The sequence below is a fragment of the Podarcis liolepis genome, assembly GCF_965112155.1.
Source record: "Podarcis liolepis genome assembly, chromosome: 13".
Classification (NCBI taxonomy): domain Eukaryota; kingdom Metazoa; phylum Chordata; class Lepidosauria; order Squamata; family Lacertidae; genus Podarcis; species Podarcis liolepis.
This window is the reverse complement of record NC_139573.1, coordinates 48,875,047-48,889,705: the sequence shown is the minus strand read 5'-3', so window position 1 is coordinate 48,889,705 and position 14,659 is coordinate 48,875,047. Positions and strand designations below refer to the sequence as shown.

At 47.4% G+C, this 14,659-nt stretch overlaps 1 protein-coding gene across 1 annotated transcript in view; it reads left to right on the top strand.

Annotated features, from left to right (window-relative positions):
* The first annotated feature begins 772 nt into the window (after positions 1 to 772).
* GFAP (glial fibrillary acidic protein) overlaps positions 773 to 14,659 on the top strand; it is a 42,163-nt gene continuing 28,276 nt past the window's right edge. The window contains exons 1-2 of the mRNA XM_083470527.1: positions 773 to 799; positions 1,648 to 1,744. The gene's annotated coding sequence lies outside the window, so the exon portion shown is untranslated. The remainder of the gene's footprint in view (positions 800 to 1,647; positions 1,745 to 14,659) is intronic.

Sequence of the window (14,659 nt, the reverse complement as noted above, 5' to 3'; positions counted from 1 at the left end):
ATTAGCTAAAGTGATGCTTCAGGTTAAGAACAGTTTCAGGTTAAGAACAGACCTCCAGAACGAATTAAGTACTTAACCTGAGGTACCACTGCATTTGGCTCTTCAGCCCTGCCAGGGACTTATCGGTGTCTCTGGACCATGGTTTAAGTCTTGCCGCTTTAGAGTTTATTCTTTAGTTGCCGTGATCTTAGGGCTGAACAGTGATTTTCAGGTTTTTCCTGGTATTACCTGTTAGTAAAGTTAGTTCTTTTTCATCCAGCATCTCTCTGCCTGGCAGCTCAGGTTTAGCATAGTTTATCACGATTTGCAAAGGAGTAGAGGTGTTGCAAAGAGCCGCGGTTGCAGTGGAGCGGCTGTGCAATGTGTAATTTGCACTTAAACATTACAAAATGGTTTGCTTTGGTCCAGCGAGCTCTGGCGCTGCAGAATTTATTTTAACAGCTGATAGCGTTGTTAGAAGGAATCGCAGCGTACGTGGGGACTGACCAGAGCAAAAAGCGAAAGCAGGAGCCTTTCATTTAGTGCAGGCTTAGTTGGCAGGTTTGCAAAATATCCTTGCGGTGGAGACTTTGGTTATGGTCAGGAGAGGCTGGCTGGTGACTGAGTGAAGTGAATCGTGAAGCACGTCAGCCCCCACCAGGCATGGCTTTGGAGTGGAACTAATTCCTTTGCAATGCCCATTTGATCAACGGAGGCAATTAAGTACCCTGGCGACAGCCGAAATCAGTAAACAGATTGATGTGAGTCTTTTCTTCTTTCCAAATGAGGCAATGAGCAATCAAAGCGCTTCAAGAGGCAGGTAAGGTTGCATCTGATGGCCAGGGGGGGGGCTGATAATTGGAGAGAGGGTGCTCTCTCTCTCCCCCTCATGTTCTCTCTCTCTCGTGAGCTTTCTGACGCTACTGAGAGAGGCAGAGGACCGCATTGCATGGGTGTTCATCCTTGTTCAACATCACTTTCATGCCCAGGTAGCAGACCATGGAAAGCCACCAGCACTCAGAGCAGAAATTTCTGGTTGGATTGACCGTTGGTCTCTGCCTTGGTAGCATGGCACCTTCATAAGTCTTAGGTGCAATAGTTGATAACACAGAAAGTTGCACTTCCTATAAGGCTGGGATGGGGAGCCTGCAGAGCGCATTAAACATGGGGAAACAATTCAGCAAACATCTTCTTCTTCTTCCACTCGTAGCCGAGTAAGATTGTCTTCCATAAACACAATTTTAACAATGAGTCCATAAGTGACTGTGGAGGCCAATTCTGGATCCACACGTCCTTCCACAGTGGGGACATAGGTTTCCAGGCAGCAGTTGATCATGGTGAGGGTTTGCCAAGCGTGCCTTCCTCTTAGCATGTTTCTCCCTTTCGTCCTGAGTTTGAGTGTCTTCAAAGTCCATGACACCTTTGGTAAAGGCTGATCTCCAATTAGAGCACTTGCAGGCCAGTGTTTCCCAGTTCTCAGTGTTTATACTAGATTTTTAAAGATTTGTCTTGAGAGAGTCTTTTGTTGACCACCAGCATGACACTTTCCATTTTTAAGTTTGGAATAGAGTAGTTGCTCTGGAAGACAGTAAACATTACACTTGACAGGGCCCTCATTCTGTGTTTTTTAAAGTATAAATCCTTACCAAAGCAATCTGTCAACCACAGAAACCCAGGATGATCCCAGGACATAGTCAGAAGGGAGATGAAGCGACCACCTTGCCAAGGTTACAGAGGTCTGGCCATAACCTGGATGGGGCCACAGGTATGCTGCTTTCAGTTTCATGGTGAAAGAAAGGCGAGATCTAAATGTAATAAATGAATAAACAAATCCCGGGGAAGGGGTGGAGGAGACATTCAATTCTGTTCCCGTTCTTGTTATGTACTGAAGTTCTCACCCTGGGCCAGCAGGGGGATACTGTAGATAGTTATGCAAATGGAGGATCAAAAGTGACGTTCAGTGATTGGATAGTTTTTATGCAAATGAAGGATTGAAAGTGACGTTCAGTGATTGGATAGTTTTAGAAAGTTGCTCCAGTAACGTTGTACTGGAGCTCTATATAAGCAGGCTGACTGAGCCCTTCAGTTCAGTTCTGTTCTGGCCTCTGAATAAACAAGAGCTGTTTGAAGAAACGCTGTGTCGTCTGATATGTTCACCCACAACTTAACAGTTCTGATACAAGATGCAAAACAGAACAGAGCTGTTATGTACTGAGTTGAATAGGATCCAAATTGCAGCAGTATGATTGGTCCTAAAACAATAGGATTCAGAATGCAGCAGTCTGATTGGTCCTAGAACAATAGGATCCAGGATCTGATTGTTCCGCAGGAGCCACCCAATCCAACTCCAGGTGGAAGTGAATCCGCAACCTGATTGGCCTACAGGAGAATCCTGGAATTAGCCAATCACGTGGGGCCTATTGTGTAAACAATGTATATAAAGCAGACAGTTTGGGGAAACTTCCATTCCTCACTACTATGAGCTGAATAAAGAGCATGAAATCCACACTCGGCTCCCGAGTATATTTCAAGAGCCAATCTTCAAAACCCGCACTTCTCCATTTCTCCAGACGAGTAGCGTGAATGACAAGGCAACGTGTGCATGTAAATAAATCCACTGGTGAAAATAACGTACAAAAACACATTATATTGGGGGGGATTGCTTTGCACAAGGATGCATATGGTGAAAACGTTTAGACACAAGTGTGTATAGTGGTACCTCGGGTTACATACGCTTTAGGTTGCAGACTCCGCTAACCTAGAAATAGTGCTTCAGGTTAAGAACTTTGCTTCAGAATGAGAACAGAAATCGGGCTTCGGCAGTGCGGCAGCAGCAGGAGGCCCCATTAGCTAAAGTGGTGCTTCAGGTTAAGAACAGTTTCAGGTTAAGTACGGACCTCCGGAACAAATTAAGTACTTAACCCGAAGTACCACTGTATATTGAGAGAAGCTCCCGCTGAAATGCTGATGAATTTTCATGAGGACTTTTCGCGCCCCCCCCCCATGCAAACTGATATGGAAATGTGGAGGACTGAAGTCAAGACCTGAGAAATGAGAGAAACCCAGTTTGACATGTTCAGCTATCGCTGGTTCCAGGGCAGATTCTCAGTAATGCAGAGACCAGACCTGCCGGGCCTAAGCATTGCTCTGTGTGACTTGCATGTTGCAGGGGAAGATCGGGAGTGGTGGGCAAAGCAGCCTTTCACGGAAGCTCGGCTGCCATTACTGATCTTGTCACGGAGGAGTGCCCGGTAATTCTGGGACGCAGTTTGAAAACTGCTGGGCTAAGCCAAATAGACCAAGCCCTTGCTCCTGAATTTTAATCTGCATTCCTGCAGAATAACTGCGAAAGCTTGTGGGTGTGAGACAGGGAGACATGCGTACATCATGTTATAGAGTAACTAATGCGGGGGTAGGCAACCTACGTCCCGGGGGCCGGATCCGGCCCAATCACCTTCTCAGTCCGGCCCGCGGACAGTCCAGGAATCAGTGTGTTTTTACATGAGTAGAATGTGTGCTTTTATTTAAAATGCATCTCTGGGTTATTTGTGGGGCATTGGAATTCATTCATTCCCCCCAAAAAAATATAATCTGGCCCAACACATGGTCTGAGGGGCAGTGGCGTAGCATGGGGGGTGCCAGGGGTGCCAGCCGCACCGGGCGCAACTTCTGGGGGGGGGCGCTCGCTGCCTCCGGAGTCGCCGAAGAGCCTCGGGCGCAGGCTGTAGCTGACAGCGGCTCTCAGCGCTCGCCGCGGTCCCCGCGCGTCAGGGCCACGGAGGGCGCGCCAGGCAGCCCCTCCTCACCGACGGCCAGCATTCGCCTGCGGGGCTCGGCCAGCACGCTGGGCTGGCCGCGTGGAGTCGCCGAGGAGCCGCTGCCGCCTGCCATGCCGCCCTGGCTGCTTCAACCGCGTCCGACAGCCGGCTCGAGGCTCCTTCCGGCTGGGTCTCCCGACGGGGCGCTGCGGGCGGAGGCTCCGGCACCAAGCGCCACGCTGCCCAGGCTCGGGTCGCTGTCTGGACGCGCGCAGCCCACCAAACGCGCCATCGGCGGCGCTCTAGTGCCTGCGCGCCAAGACCGCCCACCCGCCCCGACGGGGCCCTCCCACCCGCCCCAGAGCCGCCCTCTCCCCGCGCCAGAAAGAAGCCCCCTCCCCGCGCCAGAAAGAAGCCGCGTCGGGACTAGCCGGGCCGGGGAGGGAGACCGAGAAGGCTGCGCCGCGACGCCCAAAGACGCGCGCCTTGGTGTATTAATGACCATGGTTAGGTGTTAGGGGGCGCAAATTACTTGCCTTGCCCCGGGTTAGGGGGCGCAAATTACTTGCCTTGCCCCGGGTGCTGATAACCCACGCTACGCCGCTGCTGAGGGGTGGTGGACCAGCGCACAGCCGAAAAAGTTTGCTGACCCCTGAACTAATGCATTGTGTCACAATCCTTCCTAAGCTAGAATTGATTTCATGCTTGCGTGTGATGGCTTCTCTCCATTTCTCATTGTTCTAATCTTAAACGCAGTTTGCACCATTTCTGCATCAGTTTGCAATTAAATAAAATCTGCAGAAAAATGTATGTGCATTTGTGTGCGAATTTATTCCAGTATACACATCATTGTATGAAATCTTGCCTAACGTGGACATTTTTGCATGCTGTTTTCCCACATAAAATACAGTTTTGTATGCTATTTTCCTCCCCCCCCCCAATATATGTGCTTTTGGGTTGGATAACTGCTGTGCAAAATTCAGAGAGCTGCAAATTCCAAAAGAAATTTGTGTTTTGGTTTACGTACAGGTTCGGGAAGTGTGAATCAATGGGCTCATGTGAAAATGTGAACCAAACTCGTTTTACCTCCATTCATAGTTTCTGGGCATAGCAGCTAAGCATGTAAGCCACAAGCCTAGCAATCCCAGGTTCAAATCTTCCCACCTAGCCTGGGAATGCACAAAATAGCCTATCTGAAGCAAGTCGTCGTCTCTTCATCTCAATCCCACCCCTGCCATTTGCAACATGGGGATAATTCTGACAGCAGCCTACTCGATTCATTGGAAGGATTGCAGCAGAGCAATCTGGAGTGTGCTGTTTCATTTGTTTGCTATTATTTCTTAGCTCCGAGTGCCTCTTTTTAGACAGAAAGGCAGCATATGCATATTTGAATTAAAATACAGAGAACTGTAACTGCTAATTAGCACGATGCTTTAACAGCATAGAGAACCCATCTCCCTTTCCTGACATCATTTCTCAAGCTTTTTTCCCTTTCTTTTTTTTGTATCTATCCTCCCCAATGGGTCAGAGGTTAGTTGGCAGCCCTTGGTAGACTCTCTTCTTGGAATAAGGGTCAAGTCACAGCCACCCGGAGTTCTGATCTGCAGTCAAGCCTTTCCCAAAAGGCACTTTGATCCAGAGCAGTGCAGGTGAAATGTTCAATACTGACGACTGTTGGCTGCCACCTAGCGCTCGTCTGAAGATCCTGCTCATAATTCCATGCCCTTTCCATCCAGGGCAGTCAATAGTGTAGCGGGCAAATAACCCAGCTGATATTTTGCTTTTTGGACCAATTACTAGAAAAGCAAGGGAGTGAGAATGAGTATATTTTTTAAAAAGTCCAAAGCGTTTCTGTTAGGGATTATAAGGGCAGAAATTGCCTGCCCACCCCCCAAAAAATATTAAAGTTGTTTATGTATGTAACAACAGTAGCTAGGATTCTATATGTGCTTAAATGGAAAGAAGTTCCAACCAAAGAACAGACAAGTAAGATAATGGACTATGCAGAACTGGCAAAATTAACAGCAAAATTAAGTGAATCTAACTGTTATTGCTTTGCGGAAGAATGGATGCCTTTTTCGGACTATTTAAAGAAATCTTATAGTATGATGAACTCGCAAGCATGATTTGAGCTATAAGCGGCAGAAGTAATTAGATTATAATATTGTGGTTATGATTTGATAGATGTGAGACATTAACGCTGTATACAGTATAAGGTTGCAGGGTGGGGAGAGGGGTATGTGGTAAACTTTTATTCTTTAACTTAGGGCTGCCATACATCCGAAACTTCCCGGACCTTTTCAAAAATTGGTTAAAATGTCGGGGAAAACCCGGGTGTGTTGCAAGCCCATATTGGAAGTGTTGCTTTTTTACTGAACTTCCTAAAAAATAGGAGGTGTTGTTGGTTTTTTTTTAGATTTTGCCAAAGAAACTCAATAACTTTGGTGCCTGGATTTTCACTTTTTGAAATACGGCAGCCCTAACAGCAGGGTCAGGGAACTTTTTCAGCAGGGGGCCGGTCCACTGTCCCTCAGACCTTGTGGGGGACTATATTTTGAGGGGGGAAATGAATGAATTTCTATGCCCACAAATAACCCAGAGATGCATTTTAAATAAAAGGACACATTATATTCATGTAAAAACACGCTGATTCCTGGACCGTCCCCAGGCCTTAGTTTGCCTACCCATGCCTAACAGTGTACCGGTGGGGGCTTTGTGTCAGCATCACTCAGGTAGGTTTTTTCTATTCATTTACAGTGGTACCTCGGGTTAAGAACTGAATTTGTTCCGGAGGTCCGTTCTTAACCTGAAACTGTTCTTAACCTGAGATACCACTTTAGCTGATGGAGCCTGCTGCTGCTGCTGCCCGATTTCTGTTCTCATCCTGAGGTAAAGTTCTTAACCCGAGGTGCTATTTCTGGGTTAGCAGAGTCTGTAACCTGAAGCGTCTGTTACCCGAGGTACCACTGTATTCATTTTCATTGGCAAGTGAGAGAGGTTGGGGGCCCCAGGGCTTGCTTGGTTTTCTTCAGTTGGCTGTGGTGAGATTTGTTTGCGTGTGTGACGTGGGGAAGGGATTGTCGGGTCAAGTTAACCATATTGACTCGTATGCTGTCGGTGGGTTCTTGTTGTTGTCTTGGAAGTATTTCTATTTAAGTTATCTTAGCATATTTAGCTAAATTTCATCCATTCCTCCTGGTACTCCTCCTTCTGGTCGCGGACTCTTCCGGTAAGGTTGGCTAGCTCCCCAAAGTCCATCATCTTCATCTGCCATTCCTCCACTGTTGGGACTTCTTGTGTTTTCCATTTCTTAACTAACAAAATCCTAACAGCTGTTGTTACATACAAAAACAATCTAACATCTTTCTTGGGCAATTCCAGACCTATTATTCCAAGAAAGAAGGCCTCTGGTTTCTTGATAAATGTATATTTCAACATTTTTTTCAATTCATTATAAATCTTCTCCCAGAAGTCTTTCACCTTGGGGCAGGTCCACCACATATGATAAAAGGTGCCTTCTTTTTCTTTACATTTCCAACATAGATTATCACTATTGTGATAAATCTTTGCTAATTTTACAGGAGTTAAGTTCTTGTTGGGTTCTTGTTGTTGTCTTATTGGGCTGTGTATGCAATGCAGGCGAGCCGTACCGGCAGGAAACAGCCATATTAGAAAAGCTAACCAACAGAATGAAACTGCCTGATATAAAGCAGCAGATTAATCAACCAATGCTTTAGTTGATTAACCAGCAAGGAGTGAATTTGAATCGGTCTGGCAGAAAATAAAGGGCAACTGTGTCTGAGCAGGTATTTTAAGCTATTTTGGAGACAGTGTATTTCTGCCACAGGGACTGGCAATGTTAAAAGAGCCTTTTCATCGAATGACGAGGGGCGGTTCTTTGCTAAATCCTCTTCCATTAGTTCAAGCACTTGTACCGAAGTGCTGGCAACGGTAAAAATCTGTTTAATGGATTGAACATATTAAGGGCAATTAAATTTGATTGATTGAATGGAAGGTATTAAAGGCAGGAAAACGATCCTCGGTTGGTTTCTATAAATGAGTTGGAGCCGGTTCTTCTTTCACAAATCCAGGGGGGGCTCTCTATTCTCTTGGTAGCGCAACCAACATCCAAAGCCCCTCCTCTTCATATCTGGGACCTTCCCTGAGCCCCCCACCAGCTCTGCCGCCCAAGAGGGTACAGAAAAGAGGCCATTCCCTGCGTCATTTTGGCTGGGAATAAAGAAAGCCTTGTGCTCTCCCTACATTCTCATTAGTCCTTCGGATTCCCTTCAGCTGATTCTGATGTCATGGCGACCCCCCAGGCTCCCTGGCTGGGCTGCCACTATACACTCATGGGGCTAGCGTAGGACACAGGCTCCACAAGACTCAGTGGAAGAAGCGGCCGGCTGGCCCCAAGGCGAGCCCCCCCTCCCTGCCCCGGGTTCGAAATCCATCTGAACTCCGTCCTGAGGAAGGCCCAGCCTCCGGGTCCAGCTTGGCGCTAGTCTTTTTGCCCAACGCTGGGTTAAGAGGCCTCTCAGGTCAACAGTTCAAATCTAGCCCCAGGTAGTTGCAAAGAAAAGCCTGTTCTCCGTGGCTGCTTTTCAGGTTAAGCTAATTGGTCCCGGAGTGGCCATGGCAACTGTGAGACTGCCAGGATTAAAATGTTGAAAAACACAGCGCTGTTCGTGTAGAAAGATGGACAGGCAGAGAGGCAGACAGAGAGATGTGACTGGTCACTTTGAATCAACACACAAGATTCAGCTCAGCTGCTGTTGACAGAGGGCTTGTCTACATTCCTGCTATGCCCGTCAACATTTCTCTGATGAAAATAGGGATGTCCTATTCCTAATAATAATAATAATAATAATAATAATAATAATAATAATAATTTTATTATTTTTTATACCCCACCCATCTGACTGGGTTGTTTCAGATACTCTGGGCAGCTTGTAACATATATAAGAACAGAATAAAACATTAAACAACTTCTCTATACAGGGCTGCCTTCAGGTGTCTTCTAAAGGTTACTGGTCTCCTAGGTTCAGGGGTTGCATAACTCCATACCCTCCAGCATTTCTCCGATGAAAATAGGGTCATCCTAAGGAAAAGCGGGACATTCCAGGATCAAATCATAAACCGGGACGGCTTCTGTAAATCCAGGGTTGTCCCTGGAAAATAGGGACACTTGGAGGGTCTGTTCTACTTGTCTGTTTGCCCCATGCTTTCTAGACATGGGTCCAAGCTGTTTTGCCATTACCCTGCTGCTTCCCCTTGGAAAACCCCTGGGTTCTCATCTAGGTATACAATTTTGTGAATCCTTAAGTCTGGGGTGGGTAGCCTGTAGCCATCCCAACTGCAAGTCCTATCATCTCTGACCATTGGCTATGCCGGCTGGGCAGATGGGAGTTGGGGTCCAACAACTTCAACTGCTATAATGCGTCACATCCTGAATCCACCCACTTCCTAGTGCAAGTCCTTGTTTCCCCCCACTTGATGGCATCACCCATCCCAACTTCAGCTGTTTCCCTCGGTGCCTGCCCAAGACATTTTGCTGCCTGAGGGAAAGGACTCCCATATTTCAGGTACAGAAACCAGTTAGACTGCCAGTGAATCCTGCATCAACACCTTCTGCTGCATCAGATACTGTCCTCCAGAACATTGCTGTTGTTTCTCACTGATGCCCAAACACACCCAGCATCTACCACCCGAGGCAGGCCAGTGCCTCACACTTCCTAATGGTAGAGCCGGTCCTTCTATCATTTTAGGAACAAAAACAACCCAACCACAATTCCGATGCCCCGCCCAATCCTTGTGATGACCAGTTTCACTATGTTCCTAGTGCTCTCTGGGACTTAAGTCTCTCGTGTTCTCCTCACTCACCCCCCTCTTTTATTCAGCCAGCGCCCCTGCATACAAATCATCCCTGCACAATGACGCCTTCTCTGTAGCTCCCTCACCTTAAGCCAGGCTATGTAATGTTCCAGGATCCATGAATAGTCTTTGTGCTGTAGAAATGGAAGGGGTCATAAAGACACTGCCTTTTCCAGAAGACCTCCTGCGGCGGGTGAACGAGGTGGTCAAAGTTTTAATGAGTCCCGTAGTGCAGGCAGAACATAAATCACCCCCTCCACCCTGTCCCGACCATACGATCTCCCTGGGTAACCATTAGATCATAGGGAGGTCAAGCCAGCCTGATGGAGTCCTTGCAACTCAGCAGTGGCATAGCATGGTTTGCTGGTGCCTGGGGCGCACATGCATGCACTGGGGCAGGGGGTGTGGAGGGTGAACAGAGCCCACAGCACCAGCCCTCACTGCTGCTGCCACCAGAGTGACCCCCCCCAAAAGCCAAGCAGGGGGGAGCCCAGCCAGCCAATGCGGCCCTTGGGTGAATCCTCTTGATGCCTGCAGAAAGGAATGCCGAACTTTGCCATGATGGGGTTGCCCTTTGCCCACCTCCCTTTTCCTGTGCCCACTCACTGTCCAGGGAGCACACCAAGGGGGGGTGAGTAGTGCTGGCTGGACAGCCATTCAGCAAGGGGGCTGGCGACGCAGTAGTGAGGCCAGGCCAGGCCAGACTCGGGGGGCCCAGAGACCCCTGACAGCAGGCAGGGAAGGATGGGGGGCCGGGCCCACCAGGATGTGCCTGGGCAGGATGGGGATCCCCACAGAAGTTCATGTCTGGTTCATGCCTCCTTAAAATTGTGTGCTTGGAGCCAGTTGCCCCCCCCCCCATGCTATGCCCCTGCAACTCAGTCTATCCTGGCAATGTAAGGAAAACTGCATAGTTAGAAGATTAGATAGATAGATAGATAGATAGATAGATAGGGCAAAAGGAAAAGGGACCCCTGACCATTAGGTCCAGTCACAGACAACTCTGGGGTTGTCGCGCTTTATTGGCCGAGGGAGCCAGCGTACAGCTTCCGGGTCATGTGGCCAGCATGACTAAGCCGCTTCTGGCGAACCAGAGCAGCGCACGGAATCGCCGTTTACCTTCCCACCATAGTGGTACCTATTTATCTACTTGTACGTGACGTGCTTTCGAACTGCTAGGTTGGCAGGAGCAGGGACCGAGCAACAGGAGCTCACCCTGTCGTGGGGATTCGAACCGCCGACCTTCTGATCGGCAAGCCCTAGGCTCTGTGGTTTAACCCACAACGCCACCTGCGTCCATATGGCAAGTGGAACCTGCAACAATTTTTCCGCAGAGTTGGATGCTCTTATTTAGAGTTCCAGCCAGCCGGCCATTCCCTTTTCACTAAGTAGCCACTGAGCATATTTAGTCCCTTACGAGCCTGTCTTGGATTTCCCTCCCCACCAACACCACCCCATTTTAGGTTTTCTGTCTTTGAATTTTTCTATACTTTTGCAAAACTTTGGGTTTCTCCAGAACTGCTGATACTTCCTTTTCATTCACAGATGTCACAGGCGCATGCTGGTCAGTAATCACACAGTTCAATTTTGGAGTTAACTCTTTCTTAGCAAGATCACGATCTCCACAGTCTTGGTAGAGTGCCGTGCCCAATGAGCACAGCAGCTCATTCCCTGTGGGTCTGACTCCATGAAATCAGTTGCCGCGATTGAAAGTCCCCATCTCCTCACAGTCGTCTGAGTCCCCTCCTCTCCAGCGCTTTTTCCAAGCAATCGGAGACTGCGCCTGCATGAAGCCAACCTCTCCTCCACCCTTTGCATGCCTCTTCTGGGTCTGGGAGCCAGGGAGGGAGGGGAGTTTGTCACAGCAAGAGGGGAGGACACACGCATGACTCTTGACCAGCCTGACGTATCTCTGCCTCTTGGCCTCCACTGCTTCAGCTTCTGCCCCGAGTCTGGACTTATCTCTGCCACAGACTTTCCCAGCTCACTAAGCCCTATTACCTCTTCAGCTGCTACACCTGCTCTTCCCAGTCTTCTCCCTCTGACAATGCATTGTTGTCCAATCACCACTCCCTGGGCTCTAAGCCCACCCACTCTGTGTCCAGCCAGCCCTTGACCATGGATGGTAATGTTTTGCCTACCATATTCAGAGGATCTGCACTCACAAAACGGAGTTCACTCTTTGTATATAATCTAGTAGGGGTAGCCAATGTGGAGCCCTTAAATATTCTTGGACTACACTCTCATCAGGCTCAGCCAACCTGTCCAATGGTTGAGGATTTGATTATTTATTTCATAAAATCTATACGCTGCTTTGATTAAAAAAAAACCGCAACTCAAAGTGGCTTACAAAAAGAAAAAACAAGGAAATCCAGACAAAATTACAATAAAACTTTAAAACATACAAAAGTTGAAATACTGAAACAATATAATCCTCAACTTTCTAAGTATCTGGGTAGGGTTGCCTAAACGTGAACGTTTTTAGCAGGCATCGAAAAGAGAACTGTGGATTCTCAATAGGAAGGGACCTCCCAAGTTTAGGTGCTGTCACACAAAACGATCGAGTTCTTACAAATGTGGAACAAATACTTTCATTGCTATGTAATAGACCGGGGGAGCGTTTCTGGAGAGTAGAAAATGTAGGGGTTTATTGTTTTTTGTTTAACACAATTAACACCCCGTTGCCCCAATCCCCAATCCCAGAATACTATTTTAGAGCTGAAGAAGGTCAATTTCCTCTGTCCTCTTCTCCCTCCTGACACCCCAATGAACTGTGGGTTCTGTAAACTCACAATAACTTCTGTATCCAACTTGGTTTTTAATGACTTTTTGCAAACTGATATATTTCTGCACACCAGACACTACCCCAAGTCTACAGAAGCACCTTATTTTTGGGGTGGTCCTGTTTCATTTCCAAACTACTGTGAAGCTTGGTATTATTAGAGGGAATTACTAACCCCTTTCTCTAGAACTGTAAGAGAAAAACCCATTATTCACTCAGTTTTTATGCAGATCATTATAGTCCAGGGTTTCTGTGTTCTTCTCCTGTTTTCCTTTGCCTTCAGAGCTTCCTGCTTATAAAATCAGACTGTTTTATTGATTCCTGTCGAGTTTGGCTGAGGTGTTACTGATCAATACCTCCTAATTGCACCTTGAATAGCCCATTCATATCAGTTTCTTTCCGACAAGAGATGAGTTTTACTTAGTTATTTCTTCCCATTTTTCTTCTTCATCTTTTAAAAGTGAAAGATCACTATTTCACAATATAAACATTAAAGAACCAAGAATAGAAAGGAATCATAAGAACAGGAACTGATGTCAAAGGGCAATGAAGAAGGGATAGAATAACAGAACCATAGGGTTGGGGGAGATCCCAAGGGTCATCTAGTCCAACCCCCTGCAATCTCAGCTAAAGCATCCATGGCAGATGGCCATCCTACCTCTGCTTAAAAACCTCCAAGGAAAGAGACCCCACAACCTCCCAAGAGAGTCCATTCCACTGTCAAACAGCTCTTACTGTCAGAAAGTTCTTCCTGACATGCATAACACAAACTAGTGTGATATCACTGCAGAAGCATGAAATATGAGAATAGCAGATTTTGAGTATTTCCTACCAACTGTCCATGATCACAGCCACTGTCGACATGCACAGGGCCAGTAGGCCAGCTGGCAAGCCCCAGCTGTGCCGTCTCCTTCCATCGTCCCGTGCTCTGACGTAAATCAGAGACCTGGGCTTCACAGCCAGGGCACACTATCAGCAGAGAGAACTGCACACACAGAATAGGCGTGAGGCTTGTGGAAGCATACTACAACTACAGATTTATTAATCATAAATCAGGACAAAGAAACATGTCTCTCTCTCATGTCGTCTCAGAGAGAACGGGAAAAGCAAAAGCTATACACAACGGAAGTTCCCAGCATACTGTGCTGGAATGTAAACAGACATGTGACACGTAACAATTCCACACATCTGTTCCTTAAAGTGGAATAGAAATCTCAACAGCCACACCTTACTGGGTACTGGTGAAGAGAAAGAAAGTGCATTGTTATTGTGGCCCCTAGTGTGGATATTCACAATGCTGTGTGTGTGTGTCTTAAACATCTGGTTTGTGCACATTTCAGTATTTTTACAACACAGAGAGAAATCTCACCATGGACAGCTGGATAACTCAGTGCTGATAATAATGCCAAGGTTGAAGGTTCAATCCCCGCATGGGATAGCTGTATTGCAGGGGGTTGAACAATGATGACCCTTGGAGTCAACTCTGCAATTCTACAACTCGACCTTTCTCACCCCTGTGGCTGCAAAGCTTAGCTTGAAAAAATGTGTAGAAAGTGCCTGGTGACATCTCAGAAGCTAGAGGGTGGTCTGAGCAGGACTTGTCATGGTCAAGGAGGAGAGGGTTAAGGTTCCCACTCTGCTTTTGACCCTAATTCAGATGCTGAACCAGATATAATGGCTGGGCTTGCACTTCACAGCACACTATGCCCAACCATGGTGTTGTTGTTTGATTGTGTCCGACTCTATGTGACCCCATGGACCAGAGCATGCCAGACACTCCTGTCTTCCACTGCCTCCCACAGTTTGGTCAAACTCATGTTGGTAGCTTCAAGAAGACTGTCCAACCATCTTGTCCTCTGTCATCCCCTTCTCCTTGTGCCCTCCATCTTTCCCAACATCAGGGTTTTTTTCCAGGGAGTCTTCTCTTCTCTTCTCTTCTCTTCTCTTCTCTTCTCTTCTCTTCTCTTCTCTTCTCTTCTCTTCTCTTCTCATGAGGTGGTCAAAGTATTGGAGCCTCAGCTTCACAATCTGTCCTTCCAGTGAGCACTCAGGGCTGATTTCCTTCAGAATGGATAGATAGGTTTGATCTTCTTGCAGTCCATGGGACTCTCAAGAGTCTCTCCTCCAGCCCTATGCCCAACCATGGCATAGAGCAAATGGCTGGCACCCAAGGAGGAGATCCCTGCCCCTCCTCATGACTTGTAGAGGGAGACCTAATTATGCAGGCTAAACAAATCTATACAAATTTGCACCACTGATTCATGTC